Genomic DNA, 26,880 nt, shown 5'->3' with positions numbered 1-26,880 from the left:
TCTTTTCAGATGGCAGGAACAAGATCAAGATGGCACTGAGGAGGACGAAGCTCTTCTGCTCAACCAGCTCATGGTGGGGTTACAACCTGATCCAATGAAACAGGAACTGAGCAGACGGCTGCGGTGCAACCAACATCTGATCTTCACAGATGCCTTCAAAGAGGCACGGTCCCTGGAACAGGAGCTGCAAGATGGTGAGCCAGCCATCTTGTCGCATAGGGTGACTTTGCCCTCTCCAAAGAGCACCACTACACCAGATGTAGAAAAACTGAAAGGCCAAATACAGGCTGAGCTTCAAGCAGAGCTAATGGGAGAAATCAGAAAAGAGATCATTGAGCAGATTAAGGCCCTCTCCACTAATCTCATGGAGGAGGTAAGGACACAGTTTTCCTCCAGGGAAATCCTTCCAGCCCCCAGAGCTCCACTCATGCCATGCCATGCCGTCGCTGTACAGGCCCCCCAGGTTAGAGGGCAGTAATCAAGCACAACAGCTCCTACCTACCAATGGGATGCTCAGGGAAGACCAGTCTGCCGGAGATGTGGAGTTGCCAGGCATGTGCAACGCCGATGCCCCCAGAGACCGTTCCAGCCACAGGATTTTTAATTCCCCCTACAGCCGAGGGCCAAGCAGTGGGGGAAATCATACAGGACAAAGAGCCAACAACACGGCCCACAACACAGCCGGAACAGCCCAAGTCAGCCCTGATCGGTGAGTGCCTAGATGTTGTGAAAATGAATGGATGTCCCATACCATTTGCTCTTGATACAGGATCTCAAGTCATGCTTCTGAGCAGAAGTCTGTTTTTAAAGCATCTGGAGGGAATCGGAGTCACCAGTGCAGACAAGGTGCCTTGGCTGATGCTACGTGCTGGTAATGGTCTACAAATCCCCTATGTTGGCTATGCATCAGTAGACTGTATGATTGGAAACATTTCAGTCCCAGATAAAGATCTAATAATTGTGAATAATTGTGAATGAATGCTTGGACCCAAACAAAGGCATACTAGGCATGATCATTTTTCAAGCTGTGTGGTCTGCTCCTACACAGGGGACTCATCCAGGGCTGTCTGCTTTTAAAACGATTATGCCCCAGCTAGAAGGACAAGTGTGGGCCCAAGCTTTTGCAGTTTGCGAGAGGGTTGCCATCCGAAGTTCTCCCCCACCTTTTCAAGGTGTGGCAAAAATAACACGACAGCAACTGGTTATCCTGCCCCAATTGGAAATGGTAGTATGGATGCAGGTAACAGAAGGTGCTGCCACGCAATCATGTGATGTAATTGTGGAATCTCTCCCTGACAGTGATGCAGAATGGCGTGTGGGACGGACCTTGGCCACCCTGAATGGAGGAAAAGTGCCCTACTGAATCTGCAACCCCAACCCTTACACCCCAGAAGTCCCACAGAGAACGGCCTTTGGCACAAGTGACTGAGGTAGCTAAAGCTGACATTGAAGGGGAACAAGAGCTTGTCATCAACTCTGTGGAACCAGATGTTGTGGAAGTAGCAGTAAGGCGGGTGATGGTTGCAGAGGGGAGCCATGATTCTGTATCTCATCCCGTAATGTCCCTCCAGGGTGATGACTTAACCAGTGACCAACAGAGGGAGATGGAGAACCTATTACAAAGATGGACAAAAGTGTTTTCTAGCCATGATGAGGACTTTGGCAGCACAGTGGTCAAACACCAGATACCTACCGGCTCGGCTCCACCAAGTCGGGAGAGGTACCGGCCTGTCCCTCTAAGCCTCTATGCCGAGCTGAGGACCTTGCTACAGAGCATGCTTGACAATGGCGTGGTGAGAGAGGGTGCCAGCCCTTGGGCAGCTCCTATTGTACTGGTGAGAAAAAAGATGGGAGTTGGAGGTTCTGTGTAGACTATAGAAGGCTGAATGCACTGACGCACAAGGACGCCTACCCCCTTCCATGCGTTGAAGAATCACTGACTGGGCTGAAAGCTGCAAAGTGGTACTCCACTCTGGACCTCGCAAGTGGTTATTGGCAGGTGGAGATGGATCCCACTGACAGGCCTTAACGACCCCCTTTGGCCTCTATGAGTTTGAACCCATGCCATTCGGTCTGTGCAATGCCCCTGCCACGTTCCAAAGATTGATGCAACACTGCTTAGAAAACATGGTGAATGAATCCTTGTTGATATATCTGGATGATGGTGTGGTGTTCTCTCCCGACTTCAGCAGTCATGTGCGTCACCTGGAGGAAGTGCTCCAGCGGCTCCACCAGCCTGGACTAAAATTGCAGCCCAAAAAATGTCGGCTGTTCCAGCGAGAGGTAACTTACCTTGGCCATGTCATCAGTGAGAAAGGAGTGGCCACTGACCCAGCAAAGACAGCAGCAGTGAAGGACTGGCCAGTACCCCAGACTGTGAAACAAGTAAAATCTTTCCTTGGTTTTGCTGGTTATTACTGCCATTTTATACCTGCCTTTTCCAAAATTGCATCCCCACTGCATGCCTTGACACATGGTACTGCTCATGAAAAGAAGTCTGCTCCAGTTAGCTGGTCCCAAGAATGTCAGAATGCATTTAATCAGTTAAAGGAGGTCTTGGTAGATGCGTATTCTTGCATATGCTGACTTCTCCCTCCCATTAAGGCTCTATACAGATGCAAGTTTTGATAGTCTGGGAGCAGTGCTGGCCCAAGTACAGGGAGGCAAGGAGAGAGTGATCGCCTATGCCAGTAGGAGCCTTCACCCAACAGAGCGTAATGACCAGAATTACAGCTCATTTAAGCTGGAATTTTTAGCCCTCAAATGGGCTGTCACTGAAAAGTTCAAAGACTACCTTTATGGTACAGATTTTACCGTCTTTACAGATAGCCATCTGCTGGTGCATCTAGAGACGGCCAGGCTTGGAGCAGTGGAGCAGCGATGGGTGGCCCAGCTTGCTAACTTCAAGTGTACCATCAAGCATAGGCCAGGTACCCAAAATCAAAATGCTGATGCTCTGTCCAGGATACCGGAACAGAGAGAGGAAACTGTGCGGGTGCAAGCAAACCAGGTTGTGGTTGAGCACTAAGAGACATGGGAAGAACGTCAGACCCTGACCTCGCTCTAATGAGACAATGGAAGGAACAGCAATCACCGCAGCCTGAGGTATGTCAATCTTCCTCTCCTTTTATGAAACGACTGCTAAGAGAATGGGACAGAATCAGCTTGAAAAATGGTGTGCTTGGAAGATTGGTCACTAGCTCTGGTCCTGACCCTGAGACTTTCCAAGTGATTGTTCCCCAGCAGGAAACTGAAGGCGTGTGGCGGCAGTACCATGACAGCATGGGCCATCCCAGCAGTGAGAGGACTCTAAAGGCACTGCAGCAGTGTTGCTATTGGCCCAGAATGACCGAGGATGTGAAGGAGTGGTCTGAGACACGTCCACAGTGCGTGTGTGGAAAAGCTGGAGCAGAGGTGAGAGCCCCATTAGTTCCCATTTCCACCTCATATCCATTTGAAATTGTTAGAGTAGATTACCTGTCACTGGGGTGCCCTGGTGACCACTACCCCTATATACTTGTGATGACAGACTTGTTTTCAAAGTATGCTCTTGCAGTCCCCACCAAGGACCAGTCAGCTGACACCACAGCCAGAGCCTTGTATAACAACCTCTTCCAGACCTTCGGCCGTCCCGAACGCATACTCACAGATCGAGGGGCAGCTTTTGAGTCTTCTGTGATGCATGAGTACGACACGACAGCATATCGACCCCAGGGGAATGGCACCTGTGAAAAGTTCAACCAGACCTTGCTGAGTCTGTTGAGTTCCCTGACAGAGACTGATCAGACGCACTGGCCCAACCATATGCCAGCCCTGCTCCAAGCCTACAACAATACCATCCACAGCACCGCCAAGATGACACCGCATTATGTAGTTTTTGGAAGACATGCCAGACTCCCTGTCGACTGGGCAACTGGCCTTGACCCCATGGTAGAATCCCACACCCTTCAAGGCTGGGTGAGACAGCACCAGAGGACCTTAAGTCAAGTGTGTGAAACGGTAAAGGAGCACACCCGGCAAAGACAACAACAGGAGCAGGCCTGTTACAACCAACGGGCTAGACAGACACCCCTGCTTCCTGGTGAAAGAGTTCTCATTCGCAACTTCCGTAGGAGAGCTAGAGGGAAGCTGACCCCAAGATGGACTCCAGAACCCTTTGTGGTGATGTCACAGCTTTGGGAGGGTCATCCAGTTTATGTCCTGAGGCCTGAGGGAAAGGAAGGATTAACACGCACTGTTCACCGCAGCAACCTCCTGGCTTGTGTGTGTCCCTTGACCTGTGAGTGCTGCTGCTCTTCCTCCTCCCCCACAGAGCAGCAGCACAGCGGAGGAGCGGGAGCATGGAGCACTGCTGTACGGTGGCCCAAAGAGATGCTGCACAGGCTCAAGCTTTACTTTGCAATTGTTGTAACATTTTTAGTGTGACATATATGCACATAAAGTATAAGTCAGACATCCAATCTGGGTACCTTAAAATTCCAACTACCTCTTTGCAATAAGATGGCATCAACAAGTTACAAAAAGGTAGGCAGGTAAGTAAAAATATATTAAAGGGCAAAAGCGACGCTAAGATCTAATTGGAAATCCGTGCAAAATTGAAGATGATAAAATAGGTCCTATATGTACTAAATAAGGATCCCGGACCTTCTAAAAATGATTCACAGAGGAGTTGTGCCATGACTTCTTTGTAAGTACAGTGTCTTTGATCCAGAAAAGTAGAATATTCCTCCTTAGGTTAGGCGAGTAAATGGTCTTTTTCTACTGGCTTTTGTAGTATGAATATTCGAGAGAGGAGGATGCACATCGGGTTTAAGTCAATCGGAATACGAAAAATAGCAGATAATTCATATACAATATCAAGCCAGTATCTTCAAACTCAGGGCATTGTTGTGTGGATTGGTGTGGTTGAACCCAAAAGCAGAGGCGGTTGAGCAGTTTTAACAGTTTTATTGTGCACAGGAGAATCCAAAGGTCCAGGGGAATATTAGGCAGTGTAAAGAGAGTGCTAGGGCTGGCGGCTGTGAGCGGGAGTGAGGCACTGGAAAGGAGAAGGAGAGACACGTTAGAAATAAGGTCAAAAATCAAGCACTGGAAAATTTTCAAATGTTACTCGTAAGTTCTGTGAGTGAGGCTCGAGTCGGCGTTACCACTAGGTAGGGTTGGCAAAACTCAGGCGCTGTTGAGAGCTGCAGCCGGTCTTAAGTAGTCAGCGGAGGATGAATAACTCGCTGCAGGTGTGCGCTCTCCACAGCACCAGGAAGGGGGAGGGGGTGAAGGCCTCAGGAAGAGCAGAGTCAAGTTAGCGCCAGTAACAAAGGCTCCGGAAACCGGAAGTTACCAAAATAATACTAGAATTTCAAAGTAAAAACACCACAGACATGACCAGAAACAATGAATGAAATTGCCAGTTTCAGATTTACATTTCCTGCAAAGTGGAGATACATTATTATCCATTTTATGTTTGAGAGCAGGTGTTTCATAAATGCAATGTACAATTCTCAACTGACTGGATTTAGTACGATTGCATATGAAAATCTGAGTAGCCTTGATCCATACCTCTTGCCACTCTGCATCACCAATACAGATGTCCAAATCTCTCTCCCATGCTTGCTTAGTGGCCGAGAGGTTACAGAGGGATTCAGACTAAGGGCCTTGTAAAGTACACTTACACATTTCTTGGTCAGTTTTAAAGACAGATTTTTTTCTACATTAGACATTACATTATTACTTGTTAAAGTGGTGTTTTCATGGTAAAATGTCTAATTTGCAAATACTGAAAGAATTCCCCATTCTGTAGTTTATGCTGTTGCTGAAGATGCTGAAATGATAAAAATGCATAAGCATATCATCTCCCGATTTGGTTATTCCCCACTTAAACCATAACCCAAAGCCCTGATTAGATGTTAGCTGAGCGTGACCCTCTAGAGCCTGAATAGACCTCCAGGCTTTAATTGTACATATGTGGTGTTTTATTTGTATTCACTGTCTTATTTTGATAAACTTCCGGTTTCCGGAGTCTCGTGCTGGCTGCTAACTTTCCTCTGCTCTCCCTGAGGCATTCACCCCTCCCCCCCGGTGCTGTGGAGAGTCCACACCTGCAGCAAATCACTCATTGAAGACACTATTTAAGATCAGCTGCAGCTCTCTACAGCGCCTGAGTCTTGCCTACATTACCTCACAGTAAACTCCAGCTCCAGGCTCACTCTCTCTCGAGATCCTCAGAGAAGTTTCCAGTGCTCTTTTGATGATTGTTATCAGTAATTTCCAGTGCTTATTGTTTGTGGACTCACCTCTAACGTGCCTCTTCTCTTCCTCCAGTGCCTCCAGCCCAGATTACCGCAGCCAGCACCAGCACACTCTCTCACTCACCTGGACTCTTGGAATCCCCCCTCCCTTGCTCACTTACCTGCACAATAAAACTGTTAAAACCTGCTCCTCCGTTTCCGCACTCTGGGTCCAACTACACCACCTCACATAACAACATAAGGTGATTGGGTTGGGGCAGAGAACCCGGAGTGATTCAGGGTTAGAAATAAACAGTAAATTCCATAGTGGACATTTAGATTGAGAAGCCTCAATATCTAGCCAGATTGAAGTTGGGTCATATTTTAACAAATCTGTCATTACACAGAGATGGGCAGCAAGTCTCAAATTAGGGACATCTTAACTCCCATCTGAGGCTGACAGCTGAAGTTTTGCCAGTTTGAGTCTAGGCTTCCTTTTGCTCCAAATAAAAGAATTCAACCAGCCTTCAAGAACCTTAATAACCTCGTTTGATAACAAAATAGGAATCATATGGAGTGGGTAGAGTGATCTGGGAAGGACATTCATCTTAATAACAGCAATCCTGCCCAGCCAAGAAAGCAGTAAAGAGGCCCAATGGTCTAAGTCTGCTTTTATAGTTTCTAATAAAGGGGGAAAATTGGTCTTAAATATCTCCTCATACGTAGGTGTAATAAAGATTCCAAGATATACAACAACAGAAGGTGACCATTTGAAAGGATAGGGTTCAGCTAATTCTGAAACAGATGTTAAGTCCCTAATGGCATAGCCTCTGATTTAGATAAATTAATTTTATAGCCCAAAAAAATACCAAATGAAAAAATTAACTGGTTCAAGAAAGGAATGGAAGTCTGAGGTCGAGTCAAAAATATCAAAATACTGTCATAGCAATAGCAAAAAGCAAAGGGCTGAGGGGGACTCCCTGCCCATTTCCACGGTGGAGAGGGAAATTGCTAGATCATCATAACTGCAGCTGTTGAAAAATTATATAAAACTTTAAACCACAATAAAGTTTTCATCAAGCCAAATTTCTCTAATATAGAGAACAAGTAAGGCCATTCCACCTAATCGAAAGCCTTTTCGGCATCGAGTGAGAGCACGAGAATTTGATCCTTATGGTTATTATACGATACACTTTATTGTCCACTTAGGGAAATTTGTCTTGGACTCCAAGAGCTGCACAGATGAAGCTGCCAATTAACAACACAGAAGTAATAGACTAGAACAAAGAAGCAATCATATAACCCACACATATTGCACGTACCCATATTGCACAAGACTCTCACAGAAATAGTTAAAAAGAAACATGCTGGCAATAAATAACAATGACAAAGAATAAAACACAGCAAGATAAGATAAGGTAAAAAAGATAACACCATGATGTTATTGCACAATCTGGCTACATCTTCATGAAACATTATTCAAAACCCTAATTGAGTAAATTCCCAGATACCTGGAAGAGCTGACCTGGTTTATTTTTTTATCATGGATTAGCAGTGGGGTATGATCACCAACTGAACGAGGGTCCAGCACCATCTCCTCGGTTTTTTTTACATTTATGGTGAGATAGTTAACATCACACCAACGGACAAAAGACTGCACCTCATTAAAGTACTGTGAGAGATCTGAGTCTTTGTAACAGGAGGCTGAGGATGGCAGAAGGTTCTCAGAAAGCTGGATTATACTAAGGAGTTGTCTGATATCACTATTCACTACTCTAGCGACCCTTGATGAAGCCCGTTTGGTCCTCTTTAACAATGGTAGGTAATACTTTTTTGAGACATAATACTATTATCTTAGACAGTAGTTTTTCAGAGTTAAGTAAAGCTATTGGCCTATAGGGGGCAAAATTGTCAGGGGATTTCCCTTTTTTTGTGAATAAGAGATATATTTGCTTGATATATTGGGGCAAAATTCCATTTCGGAAGGAGTGATCAAACATGGCTAACGTAGGGTCAATAAGGATGTTACTAAACTCCTCATAGAACTAACACACAAAACCATCTGACCCTGGAGCCTTCCCTGATGGCATAGATTTCAAAGCCTGTAGAGCCTCGTCTCTAGTAATTGGTGCATTTAGTTTCAGTTTTTGGTATTGTGAGATCTTGGGTACTGACACCTCTGCAAAAAAGGAATGCATGAGGGCTAGAGAATTATCAGGAATTTCAGACTGAAAGAACCAGCTCAATAATCAAAAATCCGATTAAGCTATTACTAACGGTAGTCCCCAGACTCCAGACTCCAGAAACTGCCAGACAGCTCATCTCCTCATCTTTCCTCTACAGCAAACAGGTAGGATCCTGATATACATATATATATATATATATATATATATATATGAAACAAGGCAGAAGCAAAGAAACGCAAGATAGAAAGCGAGTGCAGAAAGTTTCAGGTGCAGTGGGAATATTAATATTTCTTCACTGATGTCAAGGGGAAGTGTGTCTGTTTAATCTGTAATGAAACCGTTGCAGTGAATAAAGATTATAATGTTCGACGACCCTATGAAACCAAGCATCAGTCTTATACATCAGATACTGGTGCGGAGCGAGAGCAGAAAGTTGAGCAGATGACCGCCAGCTTGCTAGCTCAGCAAAAGCATTTTATCCATGCCAACAAAACTCAAGAAAATGCCACTGGAGCCAATCAAAAAGTATGTGTAATGGTTTATAATCTGATTGTTCAGAGGTGTGGGGTGCATCGCTGGTTTTTGCTTGATAAGATAAGTTACAGACACCTTGTGCACTGAAACTGACCCCAACAGGAAAGGAAAGTTTTTCTTTAAAACCAAAGGAATTCCAACAGTCTTTCTGCCTTAAATATCACTAGAAAGCCCTGAGCAGCATCATCCCCCCTCCCCTCCTGCTTTTCTTCTATCGCAACTGATTTTTAAAAAGTCATAGACAGAAACAAATGCACCAATGCAAACACAGAAATGTGGTCCAGTTCTTATAAAACAGACACAGTGCTAAAGCTATATCTGAGGTATTTAGAGCAGTGGAGGCAGCCAATACCAAGGGCTTTCAGTGCAAGTAAACCCAACTCTGTATGGTATGGCTCTGAAAGTAGGATCACTCAGTCAGTCATTCAGTCAGACACAGACAGAGGGCTGACCTCAGCAGTCTGCCAAAATAGGTTAAATTGAACAGCATTATCATTACTAGTGTTCAGTTTTGACCATGTCTAAAAACTATAACCATACAGATCAAGTTTTCAACAGAATTTCTAGAATGGGCCAATCTCAGTTTAGTATAGTTCAACTTCCTGAAATGTAATCAGGTGGAATGTAAACCACAGTAATTGTACTTATAAAATATGGGGTTTTAGGCTTGCAAATAATTGCATTCTGTTACATTTTACACAACAAGCATATTCTATTTTGGAATTGGGCTTGCTTATTCATTAAAATTTAACACAGTAGTGAGATGGAAAAATATCTATATCTTCCTTTAGTTGTGCATGATATAACCCCCCTCCACTGATAATAATTATTTGTTGAGGAAATGTTAAGAAATTACGACTTTCTCCCCCCTCAGGAATATATTTGTTATTGAAAATTGAACTCAAAATAGGAGAGAGACAGACAGAGACACAGAGACATAGAGAGAGAGAGAGAGAGAGCGAGCATGGATAATTGTCATGCTACACTGCAGAAGCATCACCCCCCTCAAATCATTGTAGTGATCCTTATCTCTACTCAGAATCTCTGATTACCAATACCATAGTATTTGCATAAAGATGATATATGGTTCTACACATTTGATACAATTTGTTGGTATTTATGGTAAATTCATCAAGAGACTTTTTTTTTTCACAATATTAGTCTGTGTTGGTGCATGTGTGTGTGGGGTGTGTGTGTGTGGTTGGGGGGGGTGGGGTTGTTGAGGGCATGCTTTGTACATGATTGTGTAACACTGGTGTGTGTGCCCGCATGCCTACTGTTCATGGACTCTGTGTGTTTGTGGGTGTTACTCTTTGTGCTGAAGGGAGTGTGAGGCGGAACAGGCGGGTATGATACTATTAATAGAAAGCTCTCCAGCTCCTGGCCTCTTTGGAGAGAGACACACACACAAAAAGAAAAAAAAAGGAGTGAGTCCATGCTGCTTGCCTGGAACATACAGATCATAGTAGGAAAGACACAGAGACACTGCATCACTTCCTTATCACTGTGAAGTCCACAACAGGACAGTTTTAACATTTTGGTGTGCTTTTCAGATATTTCCTGAATGATTTTATAACAAATACAAACAATATTTCTTCAGCTTTACAACCTGCTTTGGTGTTGATGACAACAATGTTTATAGAGATTTCAGAAAATTATGAACGATGTATGCCCTCTGTCTTAACTCTCATACTCATCCTATGGACCTTTTTACCCACAAGACTAGGTTAACACCAGTATACTGAACACCTCTATCTTGGATGCCTATAGAAATGCCTGACTTGAATTGTGTGGTCTGGCAGTGTGACATTTTGTAGAGGTGTGTAAATGTGCTGATACTAATGTCTGTGGGTTGAGAATTACAGGGTCCCGATTTGATATTTATATTATCATTATGTCATTTAAATCATTATCATATCATATGTAATAGTTATATTTCAATGTTATTACATCATACAGATCATTATCACAGCATGTATATTTGATTTATATGTATATTGTATCATGTAGATTATTATTATACCATGTATTTCATATTTATATTCATTATTATTATAGGACTTAGATAATTATTGTACCATGTATGTCATATTTATATTATAAGGATATTAAAATCATTTTTATATCATGTATCTCATATTTATATTACCATATAACATTTAGAACGTTATTATATAATTCATACATTAGTTGATGATGACGGTAATGATTATCTCTTGAAGGTGAATGGCAATAAATGATAATAGTAATATATTTTAAACTAACTCTTCAAACTATTTTTATTACAATTATTGTTATTATTATAAACATCATATTGTATTTACATTATTGAATCATTACAACCATTATCAATTCAAAATTATTATATTTATTTTATCATGAATTCTGGACTATTATTGCAATAATTGAAAATACAACTTTTATTACTATTATCCTTACTAATATTTCTACATAACACACATCAGTAAATAGCCATACCAGTATTGAAATGTATTTTCTTCGTCTTTCTACTTCATTTCACAATGCATTCCTCCTTAAATGCTATAACTATATATTTCTTTTTTCTCTTTAATTTTTCCTATATATTTAGTTATTATTTATTTACTATTTATTCACTTATTTAATTCTCCTTTTAACATGTATTATGCATAATGCATTACAGTTAACTGAATATTATGCTGATTATATTATGCTGATTCCTTCCTAGTCTCTCCTAATCTCTCCTGGTACCAGTATTCACTCATCAGTATTATGCATGTTACACCAGTTAATGTGGTGCGTGCTATTGTTTGCTAACCAGTCAGCCGCTAGTAAGCTAACAAACAATAACAATGCCTGAACTGTATTCAGAACTTCCCTCGTTGTTACACAGTGGCCCATTTAATTATATTACTGAACTATATGGTGATCAAAAACGTTTCTTGCTCATTTTAGAGTCATCGACTGTGGGTTTGGAGGCTCTGTTACCACAACCAGCATCGTCAGTCCCATCCTGCAGCTCATCTGCCTCGTCCTTCTCTCGGACCGAATCGTTTGGTCGTTAAAAGATTATTTCTAATCATGCTAATGTGTACTTTATGTTAATAAAAAATTATTTGTGATAAGAGATGCATGTTTCGTCTTTAATCTACAGCACTGATCATCAACTGGCAGCCCGAGGGCCAAATCAGGCTCTTGTTTTAAGAGTATCTTTTGGCTTCAAATGTCTGCAGCTGTTTGATCCATCCCAAAAACAGTTACTGTTTAAATAGTTTTAGAATTATCTGATTTTGATCTGTTTTTACAGAAATTTACTCGTCAGCCATTATTATTAGATATCTTTTTAAAAATGGGTTAAGACTGGCTGAAATGTTGCAAAAATGCCCAGAGTAAAGGATGAAAAGGGGTTAGAGAGTGGCAAAATGTGCTTTGGGGTGGCACAAAGGGGCAAACGTATGCAGGAAAAGAGGTAAAAATGTGGCAAAAACAGGTAAAAGAGGAAAAAGGGGGCAAAAAGTATATCATGAAAAGAGGTTAAAAATGGCAAAAATTGATACAAGAGTGGAACAAAGGGGATAAAACTTGTGGTAAAGGGGTTTTAAAGGAGTTAGAGAATGGAAAAAAATGTTTTAAAAGGGCAAAAAAGTATCAAAAATGGGTTAAAAGTCACAAAAATATAGCACAATAGCCTGGCACAGTAGTGAAAAGGGGTAGAAGAGTGGCACACAGGAAAAGCAATTGGCAGGAAAGTTGCAAAAATGGGTTTAAGAGTGGCAAAATGGGCAAAAATAGGTTAAAAGGGGCAGAAAATGATGCAGAAATGGCCAAATGAAATAATGAAAAGGGGCTAACAGTGTCAAAAATGAGTTCATCCACTCATTGTTAGTTTCAAACATAACCGCATGTGTGTTTTCTTTTTTCATACCAAGCTACATAGATAAACTACCCTACTCCAGCACATATATTAATTGATTTGTGTTGTTGATTTCGATACATTTATGGAAAATGTAAAAAGTTCATGCTATGCTGACATTTAAAGTGGGGCATTTCAGTAAAGAATGCAATGATGATTTCCTCATCTCAAAAAATTTATTGAAACAAGTCAAACAACAGCAATGGGTACAAAAATGTGAATGTCACAGTGACTTGCCATGCATCCTTGAACATCAATTACAGCATCAACTAAAGGTGAACAGCATGATGAAGAGAACTATTTATACACAAACATCTGTACATCTCATGACAGTTTATTTGGATAGAACAGCATGCCTTCAGTCACACACAAAGAAAATCACAGTTTGCAAGATTTCGCAAAAGTTTTGCGAGATCTTGCAAAAGTAGATTGAAATCATGCAATAATATGTACGGTGATTGAGGGGTTTTGTAAATGTGATGATCCTCTGCTGAATTATTATGGCAGAAAGGCCTGTTCTGTGATTATCTTTATAACTTTACCGAAGTTTGAAATTGGCCTAAAATTTTAAGAAATTCAATCTATGCTTAGTCTCAGGCTTTTCGCCTCAGAGAAAGGCTTTTGAAAGCATTTTGGGTGAAAGGGGGCTATCATCGTAACATTCAGATCTGGTGGACCTGGTCGAATTCATCAGCAACCACTTGTAACCCTGCACAGGTACAGATGAGTGTGTACCCCCCCCCCAACCCTGCAGTCAGCACTTCGCAAACTTCATAGCCATAGAGTGGTGCAGGAATGAGTCCTAAAACACAGAAGTTAGCATTTTAGCACTTCCGGTTCCCTCGTCTGAAAGTCTACGGGAATTTTGAATGCGTTTTGCGGTTAAATGCCTGTAAAAAGGTCTGTGGTGAACACAGGGTCAGGAGAGTTTAACATTTTATCCTGCGACAAAAAATACATCGTGCCACGAGATCTCACGGATAAAAACGCCTTGAGATTTCTCGTCGCAGAAAAATCAATCTCATTAGCTCAATATTGCGCAGACAGTAGGAGCAGCAGCTGTCCCTACAGAAAATAATATCATACTGGAAGTTATAAAAGATCACAAAGATGCCCTAGACTCTTTAAAACTGTTCGTGAGAGAGCTTACGTCAACTACTTACCTTCAAAGTTATGGATTAAGTTCTCAAAAGAGAACTTAAATCCACGTTCCAGCTTGGGTTGGCTTGTTGATGAGTACATTTCTACAAAATGACCCACATCTGAGGATGTTATCTTTGGCAAATTGAGCAAAGAAGTCGGAAACTGGTTTTCGTGCAGACAGCCCATTTTGGCGGAAATGGTCCGGCACAGTAAATGCTGAACCGGAAGTACTTCATGTGCTATTTACAGCCTTTGACGCTTTCTCCGCTACCGTCGCTCACATACGCAGTACGCTAAATCTGACACACACAGTTGGGAGAAATTGAAAAATGAAGCGAAACGGAAACACTGAGACCATAGTTTCTGCTTTTGATAGAATTTTTAATGTGGCGATACCAATGGCGGTGCATTTTCATACCTCTCTAGGATTTGTTGAATATCCATGAACTATTTACAAGTCGACCAATGGCTGTATGCTGACGGCCCGTCACGCCCACATATCCAAAATGACGTCATTGCCCCGCCCACATATCTGAAATTACATTTCTACTGTTAACAATTCCTTTTCAACATGTGGAAATTCAATTGTAGATATCTGTAATAATGATTCTTACTAGTAAAATTCAATTACAGATCTCTGCAAATGAGTTTCTACATGTCGAAATTACATTTTGACATGTACAAATATATAGTTTGTACATGCTGAAATTACATTTCGACATGTACAAATATATTTGTAACGTGTACAAATATATTTGTAACGTGTAAAAATGGTTTCACAGATATCTTAAATTAACATTTCTACATGTCAAAATGTAATTTTGACATGTTGAAATGTAATTTCCACAAGTGAAAACTAAATTGCTACATGTCAGCCGGACTGTTATATGTTAAAACAGCTTGCCATAGTAGGGGATGTGTGCACAGGTACCTCAGAGCTGTGTAATAGTGCGTATGGTGCATAGACCTGGGCATAGACATAGACAAGACAATGACATTTTCCCACCACACAGACCCAGTGTACAAAAACAACGTCTCTGCCTGCTGAGGAAACTCAGGGGGTTCAATTTCTGACAATTCCTGAAAATTTAATCAAAATCCGTCCAGAACTTTTGAGTTATGTGACTAGCAATCAAACTAACAAACTAACAGACCCTGCCGATCACATAACCTCCTTGGTGGAGGTAACAATAAACATCACCCCGATAGCTACTTGTTAACACTACTCCTGTAAGGCATATTTGCACAAAGCACTTTAAGTTTATCTGTTTATGTTTTTATCCTGTCTAACTTAATTGCATATGCCACTTTTTAATTTGTTTTTAGGAAATGTCATGTTTTATATTTCATGAGTTTTTGGATGTATGTTCGATTGTATGTTGAGCCACGCCTAAGGCAATTTTCTGTCAAACAATAGATAATAAAGTTTTCTGAATCTGAACACTTGCCCTTGTTTTTCTTCCTTTTTCTCCTGTCTCCTCACCAGGGCTTGACATTAACTTTTTTGCTCACCAGCCACGGTGGCTAGTGGTTCTGCAAACTTACTAGCCACTCAGTATTTCCACTAGCCACAGCTTTGGTGTTTGGTAACTATGAGCCATATGCCAAATTTGGTACAAAGGCTATGATATGACACACATGCTCTACTTTCCCCTCAACAATATGATCAATATCAGCTCTCCTTTTACTAAAGCACCTCTACCTGTACATATGAAACAGCACACTACTGAGATATGTGTAAGACTGTTAGAGACAGTCTTCTTGAAGTCAAAACGCTTAGATTTTTATTTTCTTAATGGGTATCAAGTTTATGCTAAAATTAAAATACTGTTAACTGGCTGTTTATTAGAAAAACTACAGCAGATTATAAGAACATATCTAATTTTCACTCTGACAAATCATCACCAGAGAATATTAAGTGTCCAACTTCTGTCCTTTGCTCTATACTGTATGGAGGAAATGTTTTCATACATGTGTCTAATACTAATTAAAATATCTCTTTAAATAATAGATGACTTACATTTGGTGGTGAAGCTCATATTTGGAGAACATTAAACAATGGATGTATAATATAAGAAGAAAAAAAAATCACCAGCTCCAGCGCTCGGCTCAGTATTCTCGTGATTCTTTGATTAACTCCAGTACTTACCTGTGGCTTTTTTTTACTAACGTGTCTCTCCTCTTTTCCAGTGCCTCACTCACCGCTCACCAGCAGCTCGGCTCCAGCACTCTCACCCACGAAGATTTCCCCTCACTCTCCAGACACTCGGATTCCCCCCCTTTTCCTGCGCATAATAAATCTCTTAAAACTGCTCCCGACTCCGCATCTGGGTTCATCCACCACGCACACACACAACAAAATTGTCTTTCAGAGAGTTTGATAAGCAGTTATTGTAGAAGTATTCACCCATTGCAGTTGGCAGTGCCATGTTAAAGAAAGTCCAGCTACTTTCCAAATATAAACATTAAAAAAGAGAAATCCTTACCATGTCATTATTTGGGTAGTTTGTGGCCATTGTTCCGTGATTTATATAAGCCTTGAGCCATCCCAGACGCCGAAGAATTGGTGGATCAACCCCACCAGCAGCTTCCCCACTCCGCTTGCTCGTTGACTTGTTGTGGGCTCGAACAAATCTGTCTCGCACAGCCCTCCACTTCTCCCTCGCTACCGACCAAGTGATATTTAATTCCCTTCCAATCTCCTCCCAGCTGTTTTGTAGCATCTGTTTATCCTGGTGTCCAGGCGAAGTAACATCATATAGATGTTTAAAGTTTCTCACCAAGTCACACAACTTTTCCTCAAAAAGTTCCACCATTGTTATTTCTTCTTCGTGTCTCACTAAAGCTAAGTTTTGGGTGGTGACAGCAACACTGCCCCCACAGTTTCCGGTGGTACTGCTCTGTTTGGCCCGTATCTGTAAGCTTTATGGAAACGTGCAGAAATACAGACGAAATGAATGCAAAGCATGGACAGAAGCCTCCGTCCGTATCCGACTCCGTATTTAACGTTGAGCATAAATGGGCCTTTAGCCTCCCTGCGCAGCACAGCTCCTTGGTTTTTGAGATGTTGAGCTCCAAGGGACTCTCCTTTATCTGGGCCAGGAGAATGTCAACCTGCTTGTGGTATGCAGACAAGGAGTCCTTATTCTTAATGTGGGCAACTAGGGCCATATCATCTGCATACTTAAAAAGGGAAAGGTTGTTGTCTTTGTAGGTTTTATTGTTTGTATAAATAGAAAATAAAACCAGGGATAAAACACAGCCCTGGGGGACTCCAGTGTTTAAAATTAAGTTTTTGGATTTAAAACCATTCACAATGACGTGTTGGGGCCTATTGTACAGGAAGTCTTTAATCCACGGGACCAGAGATGGGTTGACAGTAATTCCAGGCTGCAGAGGGTGTGAGAGTTAACTGTGTTAAAAGCTGAAGTAAAATCCATAAGTAAAATCTTTGTGTGGGGGTGTGGGGAGTCCAGGTGCTTGCATATAGTGTCCAGGAGCGTGAGACAAGCACCCCAACCCCCCTCCCGCTTTGCTTTGTGAGCAAATTGGAGTGGGTCAAGCTCATCTGCCACCATAGCGATACCATAGCTGCCCCTAAGTCAGTCAGGGCCAGAGGCCTTGTGATGGTTGATGTGGCTCAGTATAGATGTCACTTTCCTCTCGTCCACTGTGACTGATGGACAGGTTGGGCTGGTCAGGGTTCCAGTCACTCTGGAGGACTGGCTTATTAAACCTGCTGTAGTAGGTGTTCAGTTGTTCTGCAAAGGTGGCAGTATCGGGACATTGGATCTGGTTTGGTTTCAGAGCTCTTCCCATCATGGTGTTTAGTCCTTGCCATGCCTTCCTAGCATTGCCAGAGGTGAAATTCTCCTCCATGTTGTTTTTATAGTGAAGTTTGGTCAGCCTTGTCTTCCTCCTTAACTCACTATTGAGTTCTTTAACTCTCTGTGTGTCTCCCTGTAGAAATGCTGCCTTTTTGTTATTCAAACAGTGCTTCAGGTCCTTGCAGACCCAAGGCTTGTTATTAGGAAACAATTTGACCTACTTTATTGGAATGACAGTGTCCACACAGAAAGTCAGATAGGAGGAGGTAGAGTCTGTCAGCAGGTTTAGATCTCCTTCACTGCTCTGGAAGAATATTTCCCAGTCTGTGATCTCCATGCAGCCTCTTCAGGTCTCCACTGTGTCATTGTTCCAGACTTGTATTGTTTTTGTTTGTATCTTGTCTGTTTTCAGTTTTTGTCTGTATTTTGGAAGCAGCAGAATGATGTTATGAGGTGGGCGTGATTTTGAAATGTAAGCACTTGGCAAATTACCAAAACATGATCCAATGTTCTGTCAAATCTGGTGGGTGTTGAGATGTACTGTTCCAGGTTGGGTAGTAGTGTGGTGACATCACATTTGTTAAAAATCTCCCAGCAGAAAGACAGGCTGCTCATTGCTTTGGTTTACAGCTTTATTATAGCATTTGGAGATGCGTTCTGCTGCAAACACATTTTCAGGCTACGCTAAAATAACTGTGATTTTCATGACCCTGTGGAAGATAAAATGGTCTAAAAGATACCATCATTATTTCGTGGTGCCTGCTGCATTCAGTCTCTCTCACTGTGGCCTATTTGTTATTCACAGCCATGCAAAGGCCACCCTTAATTGACTTCTGTGTTTGAAAAGTGTCCCTGTCAAAGTGAAAATTTTAAATCCCTCTAGATCGATATCTGTTATTTCTTCTGACAACCATGTCTCTGTAAAACATAAGAGGCTTGTTTGACGGTAGTCTGAGTCCAGTTTAATGAGATCGGAAAGTTTAGTCATTTTATTACATAATGATCTCACGTTAGACAGAGCTATTGCAGTTAGTGGCAGCTTTACACCTCGTCTCCTTATTCTGTTGCAAATGCCTCCTCTGGATCCCCTTTTCCTCCAAATTCGCTTAAGGCGAAAATTCCTCAATAGACATGCAGGTATTCCCTGCAGGAGAGATGATGTAACTTGAAGATTCACGGAGGGCAGCTGCAGGTTTAGCAGAGTCTCCCGTGAATAGGTGGGCCTTCCTTTACGTTCCAGGGGGCGCCGGCATGAGTGTCAAATATTTCGAAAGAAGCCCCAAATATTAAACTACCAGCCGGTCTCTAAACTCCCCCTTCATCCCTCTCCCTTCTTCACCCCCCCCCCCGCGTGTCCCCCACCCTTTGCTACTTTTTACCCCCTTTTTTTATTTTACCAGCTTTTCTGCCCATTTTTAGTACTTCTTTTTCTGTCTTCCCCACCATCTTGGGTCTGGTGTCAAAGTGACTGCGATGCTTTATGATTGTAAATAAATAATTTACAAAACAAAAGTAAAATGAACTGTATCTATTGGCTAAAGCCAGGATCTGGTTAAGAGGTTATTGAAACAGCTTTACATGAATAAACCAAGCCTGGGGATGGCATAATATAGCTATGTTTATGAAGGACTCTCTTGTACAAATGACTGTTTTCATCTTTGATTATTAAATAAATAAAGCCTGGGTAGTTAATTATGGCTGAAAAGAAAGAGATGTGCTCTGTAATTTGAGAGCAAAGCTGAGATGGTAAAAGTTATGTTTTCTCTGTTTTTAATAGACATCAACAGACAACATTTAAATTGTCCTACTTTAAGTCTATTAAAATATAGTTTGTTATTCACAAAGAAAGTACCAGACATTTCTGATTAAAATGAAATAAGTCTCTCTCTACAGAATTAAAGATATATCCGATAAATTGCTGCTCAAAAATACACCAGAATATAGAGAATAAAGGTTTCGACCTTCAATTTTTTCTGGGGCAGGACCCCCAGACATCCTAAGATAAATCTAATTGCATCTTCCTTAAAAGAACAAAAACAACAAAAAAAAAAATAGTTTTAAGGTAGCTTAAAGGGATACTTCAACATTATGGTGAATTCACCCATTGCCATAATTCCTGTAGTCTTAGTAATAGGTTCCTTTCCTTTAGTTATCGGTGCAAGCTGTTTCTAGAACTTGGGGGACTGATACACCAGCTGCACAGCTAACGCTATTTAAGCAGACGGTATTCCGGCTTTCCCTCATCAAACTCATCAAATACACAATCCAACAACTCCAACAATGAAATAATAATGTATAATTATGTAACATTACGACACATGAAGCAAATACTGGGAACAATTTCTTGAGTAAACCACTGGGCGGAGTGACACAGTGCAGCAGCCATGTCTGGAGTGTAGTTCCGGCTTTGCATTTAACTTTGAAACATCTCTGTCTCATAATGTTCCATGATTATTTTATAGCGTGGTGAATGTGCAGGTCACAACTTGTCCACGAGAGCGTTTTGGAGTTGTTGGATTGTGTATTTGATGAGTTTGATGAGCGAAAGCAAAAATTCTGTCTGCTAACATAGCATTAGTGGTGCAGCTGGTTTAACTGTCCTCCCAGATCTAGAAATAGCTTGCACCAACAACTAAAGGAAACAAACCTATTACTAAGACTATAGGAATTATGGCAATGGGCGAATTTGCCAAAATGTTGAAGTATCCCTTTAATTTAATGACGGAAACTGAAACTGTGGTCTTGAAACTTGCCGTATTTCTTGAATGAAATGTACTGTGTTCAACACATAGAACTAATGTGCTTAGAATCTTATACCTATCTTGTTGCAGATGCAAATATTGGAGAAGACCTACTGCCTACACTTTCCCGAGATGACATCAAAGACCTATTTCCTGGTCCAGAAAATTTCCTCAGGCATCGGGCTCTATGGCTTGTGGTGAATCAACATGAAAATGTAATTTTTCATCTATTCAGTTCAACAAAAGTTAGTATAATATCTGTTGTTGTGATATATGCTGGGGATGGGACCCAGGAACCAGGTCTTTTAAGGAACCAATGGTACAATAGAGCTTTTGGTCAAACGATTCTGTTATTGGTATTTACGTTGAGTGTCCATCCTTGGGAACTCCATATAAAGCTCTGGTTATGATCCGTAGAGCCTAAAAAAAATAAACTGTCCTCTTCATATTTTTTTTAGCAGTTCTGCACAGGCAGGACTCGCTGTTAGACACACTACTTTGGAAAATTGCAGAAAAGGTGCACAACAGCTCTGTGTGAAATCACTATCTTTATATTTTCTTTTGGGATTTATATGAACTCTGTAAATAATGTTAAAATTGTTCAGAAAAGCTAGTAATGAGGTTTGATTCTTCTGAAGGTATTTAATCAAGCTGTTGATAAAATACTAACAATTCCCATTTAATGGCAGTCTTTTTGACAATAGTTTTATATTTAGCAGATGCCCCAGAGAAATAACCCTGATCCTCTTGTGTTTTAGCATGAACAAATATTAACAAATATCAAATGTACAGGATGAATAATTATTTAACAGTTTTGTGTTATTACACATGACTATACTTTTTTGTATTTTAATCTTAAAGATTTGCCTATGAAATTTCTTTTAAATTTTTAATGAGTAATGTAATTTTATCTTAGGAGGAGACAACTGAGGAACCACCATCAACCTCTGGAGGAAGTGAACTTTCTGCAGACATTTCAAAGTTTGTGACTATGTCCAACCCACAATACATAGTGTTCACAGACAGAGAGCTTGAGCAAGCCAGACGGTCCTATTTTGAGCAGAAACGGCTGGGGAAAGAGTGTGAGCCCTTATCTAAGGAACTTTTCTGCCGAATCATCAGAAACACTATGACAAATATGGTTTCAATTGCAAGAGCCACTGGGGACTCCAGATACCCCAGTAAACATGAAGTTAATGCCATGGCAAAGCAACTGGTAGAGTACTACCCAATGATAAAAGGAAGGTCTGGTGAGTGGGTAAGTAGCCTTTGGTCCCTAATATTCTTCGTTTGAAGTTTGTGGTGTAAGGTTTGGTTTCACATCATCTTTTAACTTTAATTCTCTTACCTGGCAGGAGCATGTTGCTGAAAAGTTCATGAAGAGACTCTCAAATGTCAAAAGTCCAAAGAAAGCTAAAGGTCCTCCTTCCAAAAAGCCACGACTGGATGAAGATAGGGATGTTGAAACAAGTGACTATGATGGAGATTCCAGTACATCAACTATTATTTTGTCACCTGCTGGATCCAGCACCCCAGTGAACCAGGGTAGCAGCATGTATGTATTGCATTAATACACTATGTATGCATCCATGGGTTTATGGTAGATTAAACCTTTTGGAACATGTCATGAACAAGCCAGCGTGTAATGGCTTTAATTATAACACCCTTACCCCTGCTTATATATTTTCAGCTGGTTCAGTTGACTTCTTTGACAGCCAGAAAACCCAGGCAAGACATTACAAGACTCTCCAAGAAATGTACAAGTCCAAGAAGCCAAACAAAGCTGCAGTGGCCCAGGTGCTTGACCTTGAGTTTGAGTCAAGAAGACTCTTCATTGACTCTGATGCAATAAAAGAGCAAGACAGACCAACCAGAATTCTGGAGGCGTACCCGTGTTTCAGAGAAGTTGATCATGTAAGTTGGGTTACCCAGTTTTCTAAGTTTTTAGTATATACAGTGTTGGTATCTTGACACAATTTTCCAATTTCTTGGACATTATTACTCTTTTGTGTGGCCCCCATCCAAGACTAAGACTAGTGAAAGAAATTGTTCAAATCTCTTTCTGTATTTCTATTGATTTTATAGGTTTTGGATGAGCTTCGGAGAATTGTTCAACCAACCAATATCGGTTACATCTCTGAGATGAAGGACAGATGGGAAACCTTCTACTCCAAGGTGCAGTTTTATGCTGTCATGAAGAAAGCCATGAAGCCTCCAAGGACTTTAAATGGAGGTATGGTCACTGTATCTTGATCTGTTTAGTGTGTTTTTCAGATTGCATAAGAAGCAGTTATTTATCGTGATACCTTGTCTTGTTCCTTTTCTGTCAAACCAGTGGAGCATGCCACAGCTGTCTTCAAAGCACTGCCACTGCTCTTTCCATCCAGCACTGTACCTCCTAAGAAGCTGGGCACCAGCAGTGAGGCTCTTTTCCATGTCCTGATGGTAAGGATACAGTATTTTTTTATGATGTATTATAGTTGTCATGATACCTAAATTTAAATTTGATTCAATACAAGCAAAAATAAACCATATTCTATACCTGTTTTGATACCACTGCAACAAAAAATGACCTCCTGGGGACCAAAACTAGTTTAAGATTTGTTTTATTTCTAACACATTAGCACATTAGAATGAGTCACTGAATGAACCAAAATAGGACATAGCCTTCTGTGCATAGTTATCAAGCTGAAATGAGTAAGATATTAATGAAAAACATTTCACATCACTGTACATTGTCAATGTAGCTTAATCCAAAGGAAGTCTGTGCTTATGAAGGGATACGGTTCTTTGTTTTCTCCATTTACATGGGATGTTTTATGACCATCAGTATTTGTGCAGGATGTGAAGCTCACTTTTCAAAAGTCTGCAGGTTAGGACTCACACATATTAATGGAGGTGCTACTGTGTTTCTAAGTTTTTGAAAGCTGTTAAATGATTAGGAAATGATGTTTTTTCCAGAATCACTGCAGCCAGGCAGCGAATTGCAATGAGTTGCACTCAGTTTCACAAATTCTAGCTTGCTGTGGTGCATATTTTCAATAAAAAGTAATTTTCATTTCATTTAGATGGATTAATTTAGTTGGGTTTTTTCTCATCTTTTTCGAATCTTTATTGTTTTTTGTCTTGTAGACTGAAGAACCAGACCGTTTCCTGCGCCAGCGGCCTCTGTCTTGTCCATTTCTGCTCCTCTCCGAAGACAACTGCATGATTGCCATAGGAAGCACTCCAGTGACCACATTCGACAGGGAGAACCTGTATGAGGGACTGCTCCATCTCATGGCATATTATTATGCCCTCCACCTCACCTACCCAAAGTGTATTTCCACACTACTGTCAGTATTGCAAACTGAAATCCTCCAAGATTCTATCCATGACCAAGATTCAACCTCATCCTACAAGAAAGCCCTGGCTGAGTGGAAGTCTTTCATTGGGTAAATCTTCTTCTCTGGGTATGTTAGACTTTTTCTCCCAGTTTCTTGTCTGATAAAGTTTTTTACAGAAGACAATCAAACGTATGTAAACGTTTTAATTTTGTTTTTTCTTGGATATTGTGCGAACCAGCAACAGGAATGTTCTTGATTTTTCTATTATTGCATATAGCTGTTTCTTACACTAGCAATTATGTTCTATTGTTAAAATGTTGAAATTTGCCCTTTTGCAAATGTTGCACTATTCTGCTAGAGTATAGCAGTAGCAATATTTTACAGTACAGTACAATATTTTAATTGCACAAAAATGCACTTTCTGAGAGTGTTCGCTGGGTTGCTGTGCATTATTCTGTTTGAACTGGAAGCTGTTTTAAATGCTTTAATAAAAAAAGGCAAGCAAAAAGGAATGCTCCTGGTGCCTTAATTTGAGACAAAGTCTCTTGTATTTTTGTGTTTTTTTCAAGAAATTGTGTCTTTTTTAAGCTATTTTTGCTAATTATCTTTCTTAGAGTTGGAGAGTACTTTCTTAAAACCAGCCAAATCAAGACAGAAAATGTCTTGTTTTAAGAAAATCTGTCACATTGTAAGACTTTTTTTACTGAGTGAAAATCTTGTAAATTCTTAAATTAAGTAAAACATTCTTGAAATCAGCTTAATTAAAAAAGCAGAACACATAATTTAAGTTAACATTTCTTAAAAAATAACTTTTCCATGCTTGTAATAAGCAAACTTTATCAAATTCTGGTCTGTTTTTTCTAGTTTCAAGACACATTATGTTCTTAAAGGGTCTAGATTTATAAGCTAGTTTTAAGAATTCTAGCTAAGCAAAATTTTCTTACCCCATTGGCAGATTTTTTTTTGCTCAAAACAAGAAAATTTGACCAAATTTGAGAATATTTAGCTTATTTCAAGTAGGGCTGTTTTTGCAGTGTACCAGTCCATCCTTACTACTGACAGTCTCTACAACCCTAGTGTAACAGATGTGGTTAGGGCATGAACGGAGACCAACACAGGGACTGGTTTTCAGCATTTAATGAAGTCTGCAGAAGACACAAAACACACAATTTGCCCTCCGTTCCTCTGTCTGCACCGCAGCTCCCTCAGCAATGCGGAGCAGCACTGTCTGAGCTAATCTGTCTATTAGCAATATGTATAAATGCAACAAAATTACATTTAAATATGTAATTCATTTAACATTTGAATTGCTCATAAAATCATTTACCAGATCATACAAAATACTGCTGAAAGCCATACATTTTAGCTTGAATTATTTTAACAAATTGTCCCAAAAAAAAAATATTTAACACAGTATATTTCTGAACACATAGTGACACCTGGTGGACGAAATAAAGATGGCACACACGGAAGAGAAGCTAAACAAATGCGCCTGAAAATGCAACATGATTCAAACAAAAACATACCTGCAGAAGACACAAAACACACAATTTGCCCTCCGTTCCTCTGTCTGCACCGCAGCTCCTAAACAACAATTTTTAACAATGAATGAGGTGGAAAAATCTCCTGCTCTATATGACAACACGACTTACGGCGGGATGCAGTATTCCAAATCGCGCCTAAAAAGTTACATGAAAACATCGTCTAAACTCCTGATAAAACTGTTCAAAACAGCACTAAATGGCTGAATAATGTTATATTAGCAACAGTTAGTGCCACACACCAAGGGTTACAGCTTAAATGGCTCATTTTATAATGTAAACAACAAAATAATGTCGGAGAATTTTTACATACAACTTACCCTCAGCAATGCGGAGCAGCACTGTGAGGGACAGAGAGGAGGAACTACAGAAGCCCAGGAGGTACAGAAGTCATGAAGGGCAAAAATGTCAGTTTCCACAGGATATTTAAAATAACCCCAAATAAAAATAAGTAATTGAGATAAAATTCACAAATACCAAATAAAAGATTTGAATAAAACAGTTTTAAATTCTCAAAAATAAATTGGAAATATATATAGAAATTCAAGTTCATTTTTAACTTCGTTACACTAGCAAGTCTCCATTCACCTCCACCTCCTTGGTTGCAGTTCTTCAATGTCCATCACAATTTCACCTACTGGAAGATTTCTCAAAGGTGAATGTCAACACTGCCTGGTGGTGATGTTCTGAAGATACTCTCGTTTCCAGCGACTCCAGAATTGATCTGCCAAATGTTGAACACGACGCCATCTTTTTGCTACATACAAGTCCTCTTTTGGAAACTTTCCAGGTGGAGGCAGGGCTGGGCTGGACTTCATGGTGATCAGATGATTTGGGGTGAGTGTTTCCATGCTGTCAGGACTGTTTAGGTTATCGACAGTAAGGGGTCAACTGTTGACTATGGCCATGGCTTCATAGAGTAGAGTGCGTAGTGAAGCATCGTTGAGTCTTCCATGGGACGGTGCTAGAGTGGAGTTAAGGACGCTTCTCACCGTCTTTATCTGGCGTTCCTACATTCCGCCTGTGAGACTAGAGTGCGGTGCATTCATGAAAAAGTCACACTGGTTTCGGGACAAGAACATGGTCAGTCTTTGTGCATCAAGCTCTTGTAATGCTACTTGGAACTCATTTTTAGCACCAACAAAATTTGTTCCTTGGTCACACTTGATTTGGCGGACTGCACCTCTTAATGCGATGAAACATCGCAGGCTGTTTATAAAAGCATCAGTGGACATATCTTCCAACATTTCTATATGGACAGCACATGAGCAGAAACAAGTAAAGAGCAGTCCATATCTCTTGTGTTGTTTTCTTCCCTCAGTTGTAACAAAAGGGCCAAAACAGTCCATGCCACAATAACTAAAGGGAGGAGAGGGCTCAACACGCTCTACTGGAAGGTCGCTCATTCTTTGGCCCTCTGGAGGTCTCCTGAGTCTGCGGCAAGTTACACAGTGGTGGATGTGTGA

At 40.8% G+C, this 26,880-nt stretch overlaps 1 pseudogene; it reads left to right on the top strand.

Moving 5' to 3' along the window:
- The first annotated feature begins 437 nt into the window (after positions 1-437).
- Positions 438-26,880, top strand: LOC121529597 (annotated as a pseudogene).

Source organism: Cheilinus undulatus, linkage group 21, assembly GCF_018320785.1.
Source record: "Cheilinus undulatus linkage group 21, ASM1832078v1, whole genome shotgun sequence".
NCBI classification, from domain to species: Eukaryota; Metazoa; Chordata; class Actinopteri; order Labriformes; family Labridae; genus Cheilinus; species Cheilinus undulatus.
This window is presented reverse-complemented; position numbering and strand designations above follow the sequence as displayed.